This window comes from Gobio gobio (assembly GCF_949357685.1).
Source record: "Gobio gobio genome assembly, chromosome: 9".
NCBI lineage: Eukaryota > Metazoa > Chordata > Actinopteri > Cypriniformes > Gobionidae > Gobio > Gobio gobio.
The window spans coordinates 57,760,813-57,770,812 of record NC_137115.1 but is presented as its reverse complement, the minus strand read 5'-3'; the positions used below and the strand labels follow the sequence as shown (position 1 = coordinate 57,770,812).

General features: G+C 46.9%; 1 protein-coding gene across 1 annotated transcript in view; it reads left to right on the top strand.

Annotated features, from left to right (window-relative positions):
• cskl (c-src tyrosine kinase-like) overlaps positions 1 to 10,000 on the top strand; it is a 38,541-nt gene that overhangs the window by 3,070 nt on the left and 25,471 nt on the right. The window lies entirely within an intron of this gene.

Here is a 10,000-nt window from a genome sequence, read left to right as displayed (position 1 = left end):
GATCTCTGACCGTTAGCACAGGGATCTCTGACCGTTAGCACAGGGTTCTGACCGTTAGCACAGGGATCTGACCGTTAGCACAGGGATCTGACCGTTAGCACAGGGATCTGACCGTTAGCACAGGGATCTCTGACCGTTAGCACAGGGTTCTGACCGTTAGCACAGGGTTCTGACCGTTAGCACTGGGATCTGACCGTTAGCACTGGGATCTGACCGTTAGCACAGGGATCTGACCGTTAGCACAGGGATCTGACCGTTAGCACAGGGATCTGACCGTTAGCACAGGGTTCTGACCGTTAGCACAGGGATCTGACCGTTAGCACAGGGTTCTGAACGTTAGCACAGGGTTCTGACCGTTAGCACAGGGATCTGACCGTTAGCACAGGGATCTGACCGTTAGCACAGGGATCTGACCGTTAGCACAGGGATCTGACCGTTAGCACAGGGTTCTGACCGTTAGCACAGGGTTCTGACCGTTAGCACAGGGTTCTGACCGTTAGCACAGGGATCTGACCGTTAGCACAGGGTTCTGACCGTTAGCACAGGGTTCTGACCGTTAGCACAGGGATCTGACCGTTAGCACAGGGATCTGACCGTTAGCACAGGGTTCTGACCGTTAGCACAGGGATCTGACCGTTAGCACAGGGTTCTGACAGTTAGCACAGGGATCTGACCGTTAGCACAGGGATCTGACCACAGGGTTCTGACCGTTAGCACAGGGATCTGACCGTTAGCACAGGGATCTGACCGTTAGCACAGGGTTCTGACCGTTAGCACAGGGATCTGACTGTTAGCACAGGGATCTGACCGTTAGCACAGGGTTCTGACCGTTAGCACAGGGATCTGACCGTTAGCACAGGGATCTGACCGTTAGCACAGGGTTCTGACCGTTAGCACAGGGATCTGACCGTTAGCACAGGGATCTGACCGTTAGCACTGGGTTCTGACCGTTAGCACAGGGATCTGACCGTTAGCACAGGGTTCTGACCGTTAGCACAGGGATCTGACCGTTAGCACAGGGATCTGACCGTTAGCACTGGGTTCTGACCGTTAGCACAGGGATCTGACCGTTAGCACAGGGATCTGACCGTTAGCACAGGGATCTGACCGTTAGCACAGGGTTCTGACCGTTAGCACAGGGATCTGACTGTTAGCACAGGGATCTGACCGTTAGCACAGGGATCTGACCGTTAGCACAGGGATCTGACCGTTAGCACAGGGTTCTGACCGTTAGCACAGGGATCTGACCGTTAGCACAGGGATCTGACCGTTAGCACAGGGATCTGACCGTTAGCACAGGGTTCTGACCGTTAGCACAGGGATCTGACCGTTAGCACAGGGTTCTGACCGTTAGCACAGGGATCTGACCGTTAGCACAGGGATCTGACCGTTAGCACTGGGTTCTGACCGTTAGCACTGGGTTCTGACCGTTAGCACAGGGATCTGACCGTTAGCACAGGGATCTGACCGTTAGCACAGGGATCTGACCGTTAGCACAGGGATCTGACCGTTAGCACAGGGATCTGACCGTTAGCACAGGGATCTGACCGTTAGCACTGGGTTCTGACCGTTAGCACAGGGATCTGACCGTTAGCACTGGGTTCTGACCGTTAGCACAGGGATCTGACCGTTAGCACAGGGATCTGACCGTTAGCACTGGGTTCTGACCGTTAGCACAGGGATCTGACCGTTAGCACTAGTTCCTCAGAGCTGAATGAACTGCAGTGAACTCTCAAACACTGAGGAACTGGAGCTCATACCTGAGAGTGCTTAACCTCAACTATCAGTTCCACAAACAGAGGTGACTGTCAGGGTCTGGAAGTATCCATAGCAATGAAAGAAAGAACGAATGAATGCATGAAAGAATGAAAAAAACCACTATAGTGAATTTACTTTGGTCCAGCCAAAGACACTGAGTAATGTAGTGATTGGTATTCACGTTGTGATTCTTGGATCCCATCACTTAAGGTGTGGTCATGTTCAGTGTTGGGGAAAGTTACTTTGAAAAGTAATGCATTACAATATTGCATTACTCCCTTAAAAAGTAACTAATTGAGTTACTTAGTTACTTTTTAAGAAAAGTAATGCGTTACGTTACTTTTGCGTTACTTTTTCTCACCTGGGCTGGGCTTGCTTTTTAGTTTTGTTTTTTAATAGCAAAAAAAGTCATTTTTTTGTGCTAATGTAAAGACCTCTTCATACCAAAATTGAAATAATAAGCCTCAGGCTGAGGTAAAAATGAGCTGCTATTCTGGATAATGGAAGAATAGGACGCAGGAGAAAAACGTTTTACCAATAAAAACAAAAAATCTAGTAATTTTTGCTCATGGCTTAACTGAATCATCAAAGGTCAGCAGCACGACATTGGTTAATAAAGGGAGATTAACTGCAAACAAATATTTGTTCTATTTAACATTTATATATTTGAGGTTTGAGTACTCTGATTTTGCATTTGACTGATTTTATTCATTTTGAGGAGGACAGAATCTTTATTGTGCGAGTTAGTCTAGAACTACAATAACCATCATGTTCACACACACGCCTTTCCACTTATTTTTCACAACATGAGGACAGGAGAGCTGTCAGTCAAATAAATGTGAAAAAGTAACTTGCGTTACTTTTTTGAAAAAGTAACTCAGATATTTTGTTGTAAAATAATGCGTTACTTTACTAGTTACTTGAAAAAGTAATATTATTACGTTACTCAAGTTACTTGTAATGCGTTTCCCCAACACTGGTCATGAGTACATCAGATGACCAGCTTCCTCTCTCTTAGTCTGGGACATTAGTCCTTAGAGAGTTGGTCTGATTTATCTTATCAATGAATGATAGAGGAATAAAGTTCATAAGATGCACATGTGATTAAGTTGAGTGTGGCTATGGAAGAGTTGCGTTATCTTATGGAAAGATAAACTGTTGTTTCTCTGAAACTAAGGTGAAGAACCTTATTAGTAGCTTTTAGTAGCTAAGGTGAAGAACCTTATTTGTAGCTTTTAGTAGCTAAGGTGAAGAACCTTATTTGTAGCTTTTAGTAGCTAAGGTGAAGAACCTTATTAGTAGCTTTTAGTAGCTAAGGTGAAGAACCTTATTTGTAGCTTTTAGTAGCTAAGGTGAAGAACCTTATTAGTAGCTTTTAGTAGCTAAGGTAGCTTTAGTAGCTTTTAGTAGCTAAGGTGAAGAACCTTATTAGTAGCTTTTAGTAGCTAAGGTAGCTTTTAGTAGCTAAGGTAGCTTTAGTAGCTTATTAGTAGCTAAGGTGAAGAACCTTATTAGTAGCTTTTAGTAGCTAAGGTAGCTTTAGTAGCTTATTAGTAGCTAAGGTGAAGAACCTTATTAGTAGCTTTTAGTAGCTAAGGTAGCTTTAGTAGCTTTTAGTAGCTAAGGTAGCTTTAGTAGCTTATTAGTAGCTAAGGTGAAGAACCTTATTAGTAGCTTTTAGTAGCTAAGGTAGCTTTAGTAGCTTTTAGTAGCTAAGGTGAAGAACCTTATTAGTAGCTTTTAGTAGCTAAGGTGAATAACCTTATTAGTAGCTTTTAGTAGCTAAGGTGAAGAACCTTATTAGTAGCTTTTAGTAGCTAAGGTAGCTTTAGTAGCTTTTAGTAGCTAAGGTAGCTTTAGTAGCTTTTAGTAGCTAAGGTAGCTTTAGTAGCTTTTAGTAGCTAAGGTAGCTTTAGTAGCTTTTAGTAGCTAAGGTGAAGAACCTTATTAGTAGCTTTTAGTAGCTAAGGTGAAGAACCTTATTAGTAGCTTTTAGTAGCTAAGGTGAAGAACCTTATTAGTAGCTTTTAGTAGCTAAGGTAGCTTTAGTAGCTTTTAGTAGCTAAGGTAGCTTTAGTAGCTTTTAGTAGCTAAGGTGAAGAACCTTTGCTAGTAGAGTAAAAGTACCGCTCCTAAACACTACTCAAAGTAGGAGTAAAGAGCAGCCCTTGTGAAAGTGCTCAAGAGTCGTGAGTATTATGCTCTGAATCTTGCAAATTAAAAATGTAGCTTCCTCTTTTACGGATGATTCTCAGTAAGAACAAAAAAAACATGAGATCAACAGTATTTCAATATTTCTCCAAGTGTTATTTTTGAATAATCTGCTAACATTTATGACACCAGTCTGTAGAGGTTTTCTTGCGGTTCATTAAAAGCGGTTGCAAAGCGTCGTACATTAACAATTTTATGTTAAAAAAGCAGTTCTTTCTTTTTAAGACGCATTCATTACTGCTTTAGTTTCAGTGGATGTTTTCTCTGTTAAAAGAACACACTCCAGAAACTTTCACAACTGATTATTTTTGCTTGTAATTAAAAACATAAACCTGATTTAAATATAAATCTGATGTTTTATGAAAGTTATTTGCTATATACATTGACTACAATTTTAAATCGCCATTAGAACACATTACATTAAAATATGCACTTGTAATGTGATTATAATTTTCACTCAAAATCTTTTCTTTATTATTAAAAACTCTGATTCTCTTATTTTGAATATATTTTTAATTTTTTATTGGATTTTCTTTTGATTTAATTATGCTGGTATGTATATTTTGGAGTTGTATATATGATTTGTAATGAAGTGTACCGCCCCTTTAAGAAACACGTAACTCTGGACGCGTTGTCTCTTCGCTCAGTTGAGAAACTACGCTGAGATTTCAGTCATCATACAGTAACCAGCAACAACCATCTTTCATAAAGCTTATTATTATTATTATTAGCTTCTTATTATTCGCCTTGGCCAATCACGTTGACAGGACAAAAATAAACATAATGTAGCGACGGCAGGTTTAGGGAAAATAGCGCAGTAAACATACCGATACAGCCCTTACAATATACTCAAGTAAAAGTAAAAGTACACTGTTTTTAAACTACAATTCCTGAAAAAAACTCCTCAATTACAGCAACGAGAGTATTTGTAATTTGTTACTTTACACCACTGCTTATTATGCATCAAACAAATAAACGAAAGATTATTTGTTATGAACTAGCATCCGTTATATTACCTCTAATGTAAATTAGAAAATGATAATGCCAAGGTCTCTGGAAAGAGGTTTGGTTAAGTGATATTTACGTTGCACGTGGTTGAGGAAGCAGTCTGATGGCGGTGACTTCATCCACTGGTTGTGCTGGGAGACAATGCAGTGGGAAAGGAGCTGGAATCCGTTTTAACAGCCGTGAACACGAAGATCTGTGGGAGGCTGATCTCCTGGAGCACCTGAGGGTCCTTAATCTAGAACCCGCAGATGAGGGAACCTTGAAGAGAAGGTTTGCAGATGTTACAGATGTCTCTGTGTCTTCTGCCTCTGGGACACACACTCAGGACTCGGTCAATCCGCTTTGGTCTCTGGCATGGAGACTCGGGACGGGCTGTAGTCTCGCTGGAATAAAACTCTGAACGTAGCAGAGATGGAAACTCGAGTCTGCAACTTCGACTCGAGTCGCACTTAATTCACAAACAACTTGGACTCGCGAACAACTGACCTGAGACTTGACATGAGACTTGACATGAGACTTGACATGAGACTTGACTTGAGACTTGACATGAGACTTGACATGAGACTTGACTTGAGACTTGACTTGAGACTTGACATGAGACTTGACTTGAGACTTGACTTGAGACTTGACATGAGACTTGACATGAGACTTGACTTGAGACTTGACATGAGACTTGACATGAGACTTGACTTGAGACTTGACTTGAGACTTGACATGAGACTTGACATGAGACTTGACATGAGACTTGACATGAGACTTGACTTGAGACTTGACATGAGACTTGACATGAGACTTGACATGAGACTTGACATGAGACTTGACATGAGACTTGACTTGAGACTTGACATGAGACTTGACATGAGACTTGACTTGAGACTTGACATGAGACTTGACTTGAGACTTGACATGAGACTTGACATGAGACTTGACATGAGACTTGACATGAGACTTGACATGAGACTTGACATGAGACTTGACATGAGACTTGACTTGAGACTTGACTTGAGACTTGACATGAGACTTGACATGAGACTTGACTTGAGACTTGACATGAGACTTGACTTGAGACTTGACATGAGACTTGACATGAGACTTGACATGAGACTTGACTTGAGACTTGACTTGAGACTTGACATGAGACTTGACTTGAGACTTGACATGAGACTTGACTTGAGACTTGACTTGAGACTTGACATGAGACTTGACATGAGACTTGACTTGAGACTTGACATGAGACTTGACATGAGACTTGACTTGAGACTTGACTTGAGACTTGACATGAGACTTGACATGAGACTTGACTTGAGACTTGACATGAGACTTGACTTGAGACTTGACATGAGACTTGACATGAGACTTGACTTGAGACTTGACTTGAGACTTGACATGAGACTTGACATGAGACTTGACTTGAGACTTGACATGAGACTTGACTTGAGACTTGACATGAGACTTGACATGAGACTTGACATGAGACTTGACTTGAGACTTGACTTGAGACTTGACATGAGACTTGACATGAGACTTGACATGAGACTTGACATGAGACCTGACATGAGACTTGACTTGAGACTTGACATGAGACTTGACTTGAGACTTGACTTGAGACTTGACATGAGACTTGACTTGAGACTTGACATGAGACTTGACATGAGACTTGACATGAGACTTGACATGAGACTTGACTTGAGACTTGACATGAGACTTGACATGAGACTTGACATGAGACTTGACATGAGACTTGACATGAGACTTGACTTGAGACTTGACATGAGACTTGACATGAGACTTGACTTGAGACTTGACATGAGACTTGACATGAGACTTGACATGAGACTTGACATGAGACTTGACATGAGACTTGACATGAGACTTGACATGAGACTTGACATGAGACTTGACTTGAGACTTGACATGAGACTTGACATGAGACTTGACTTGAGACTTGACATGAGACTTGACTTGAGACTTGACATGAGACTTGACATGAGACTTGACATGAGACTTGACTTGAGACTTGACTTGAGACTTGACATGAGACTTGACTTGAGACTTGACATGAGACTTGACTTGAGACTTGACATGAGACTTGACATGAGACTTGACATGAGACTTGACATGAGACTTGACTTGAGACTTGACATGAGACTTGACATGAGACTTGACTTGAGACTTGACATGAGACTTGACATGAGACTTGACATGAGACTTGACTTGAGACTTGACTTGAGACTTGACATGAGACTTGACTTGAGACTTGACTTGAGACTTGACATGAGATTCTTTTTGTCCGAGTTTGACAAGGGCCAGATTGTGACGGCTAGACGACTGGGTCAGAGCATCTCCAAAACTGCAGCTCTTGTGGGGTGTTCCCGGTCTGCAGTGGTCAGTCTCTATCAAAAGTGCTCCAAGGAAGGACCAGTAGAGAACCGGCCACAGGGTCATGAAGGACCAGTGGAGAACCGGCCACATGGTCATGAAGGACCAGTGGAGAACCGGCCACAGGGTCATGAAGGAACAGTGGAGAACCGGCCACAGGGTCATGAAGGAACAGTGGAGAACCGGCCACAGGGTCATGGAGGACCAGTGGAGAACCGGCCACAGGGTCATGGAGGACCAGTGGAGAACCGGCCACAGGGTCATGAAGGAACAGTGGAGAACCGGCCACAGGGTCATGGAGGACCAGTGGAGAACCGGCCACAGGGTCATGAAGGACCAGTGGAGAACCGGCCACAGGGTCATGGAGGACCAGTGGAGAACCGGCCACATGGTCATGAAGGACCAGTGGAGAACCGGCCACAGGGTCATGGAGGACCAGTGGAGAACCGGCCACATGGTCATGAAGGACCAGTGGAGAACCGGCCACAGGGTCATGGAGGACCAGTGGAGAACCGGCCACAGGGTCATGAAGGAACAGTGGAGAACCGGCCACAGGGTCATGGAGGACCAGTGGAGAACCGGCCACAGGGTCATGGAGGACCAGTGGAGAACCGGCCACAGGGTCATGAAGGAACAGTGGAGAACCGGCCACAGGGTCATGGAGGACCAGTGGAGAACCGGCCACAGGGTCATGAAGGACCAGTGGAGAACCGGCCACAGGGTCATGGAGGACCAGTGGAGAACCGGCCACATGGTCATGAAGGACCAGTGGAGAACCGGCCACAGGGTCATGGAGGACCAGTGGAGAACCGGCCACATGGTCATGAAGGACCAGTGGAGAACCGGCCACAGGGTCATGGAGGACCAGTGGAGAACCGGCCACAGGGTCATGAAGGAACAGTGGAGAACCGGCCACAGGGTCATGGAGGACCAGTGGAGAACCGGCCACAGGGTCATGGAGGACCAGTGGGGAACCGGCCACAGGGTCATGGAGGACCAGTGGAGAACCGGCCACATGGTCATGAAGGACCAGTGGAGAACCGGCCACAGGGTCATGAAGGAACAGTGGAGAACCGGCCACAGGGTCATGAAGGAACAGTGGAGAAGCGGCCACAGGGTCATGGAGGACCAGTGGAGAACCGGCCACAGGGTCATGAAGGACCAGTGGAGAACCGGCCACAGGGTCATGGAGGACCAGTGGAGAACCGGCCACAGGGTCATGGAGGACCAGTCGAGAACCGGCCACAGGGTCATGGAGGACCAGTGGAGAACCGGCCACAGGGTCATGAAGGACCAGTGGAGAACCGGCCACAGGGTCATGGAGGACCAGTGGAGAACCGGCCACAGGGTCATGGAGGACCAGTGGAGAACCGGCCACAGGGTCATGAAGGACCAGTGGAGAACCGGCCACAGGGTCATGGAGGACCAGTGGAGAACCGGCCACAGGGTCATGAAGGACCAGTGGAGAACTGGCCACAGGGTCATGAAGGACCAGTGGAGAACTGGCCACAGGGTCATGGAGGACCAGTGGAGAACCGGCCACAGGATCATGAAGGACCAGTGGAGAACCGGCCACAGGGTCATGGAGGACCAGTGGAGAACCGGCCACAGGGTCATGGAGGACCAGTGGAGAACCGGCCACAGGGTCATGGAGGACCAGTGGAGAACCGGCCACAGGGTCATGAAGAACCAGTGGAGAACCGGCCACAGGGTCATGAAGGACCAGTGGAGAACCGGCCACAGGGTCATGAAGAACCAGTGGAGAACCGGCCACAGGGTCATGAAGAACCAGTGGAGAACCGGCCACAGGGTCATGAAGGACCAGTGGAGAACCGGCCACAGGGTCATGAAGGACCAGTGGAGAACCGGCCACAGGGTCATGAAGGACCAGTGGAGAACCGGCCACAGGATCATGAAGGACCAGTGGAGAACCGGCCACAGGGTCATGAAGAACCAGTGGAGAACCGGCCACAGGGTCATGAAGGACCAGTGGAGAACCGGCCACAGGGTCATGAAGGACCAGTGGAGAACCGGCCACAGGGTCATGGAGGACCAGTAGAGAACCGGCCACAGGGTCATGGAGGACCAGTGGAGAACCGGCCACAGGGTCATGGAGGACCAGTGGAGAACCGGCCACAGGGTCATGAAGGACCAGTGGAGAACCGGCCACAGGGTCATGGAGGACCAGTGGAGAACCGGCCACAGGGTCATGAAGGACCAGTGGAGAACCGGCCACAGGGTCATGAAGGACCAGTGGAGAACCGGCCACAGGGTCATGGAGGACCAGTGGAGAACCGGCCATGGGGTCATGAAGGAACAGTGGAGAACCGGCCACGGGGTCATGAAGGACCAGTGGAGAACCGGCCACGGGGTCATGGAGGACCAGTGGAGAACCGGCCACAGGGTCATGAAGGACCAGTGGAGAACCGGCCACAGGGTCATGGAGGACCAGTGGAGAACCGGCCATGGGGTCATGAAGGACCAGTGGAGAACCGGCCACGGGGTCATGAAGGACCAGTGGAGAACCGGCCACAGGGTCATGGAGGACCAGTGGAGAACCGGCCACAGGGTCATGGAGGACCAGTGGAGAACCGGCCACAGGCTCATGGAGGACCAGTGGAGAACCGGCCACAGGGTCATGAAG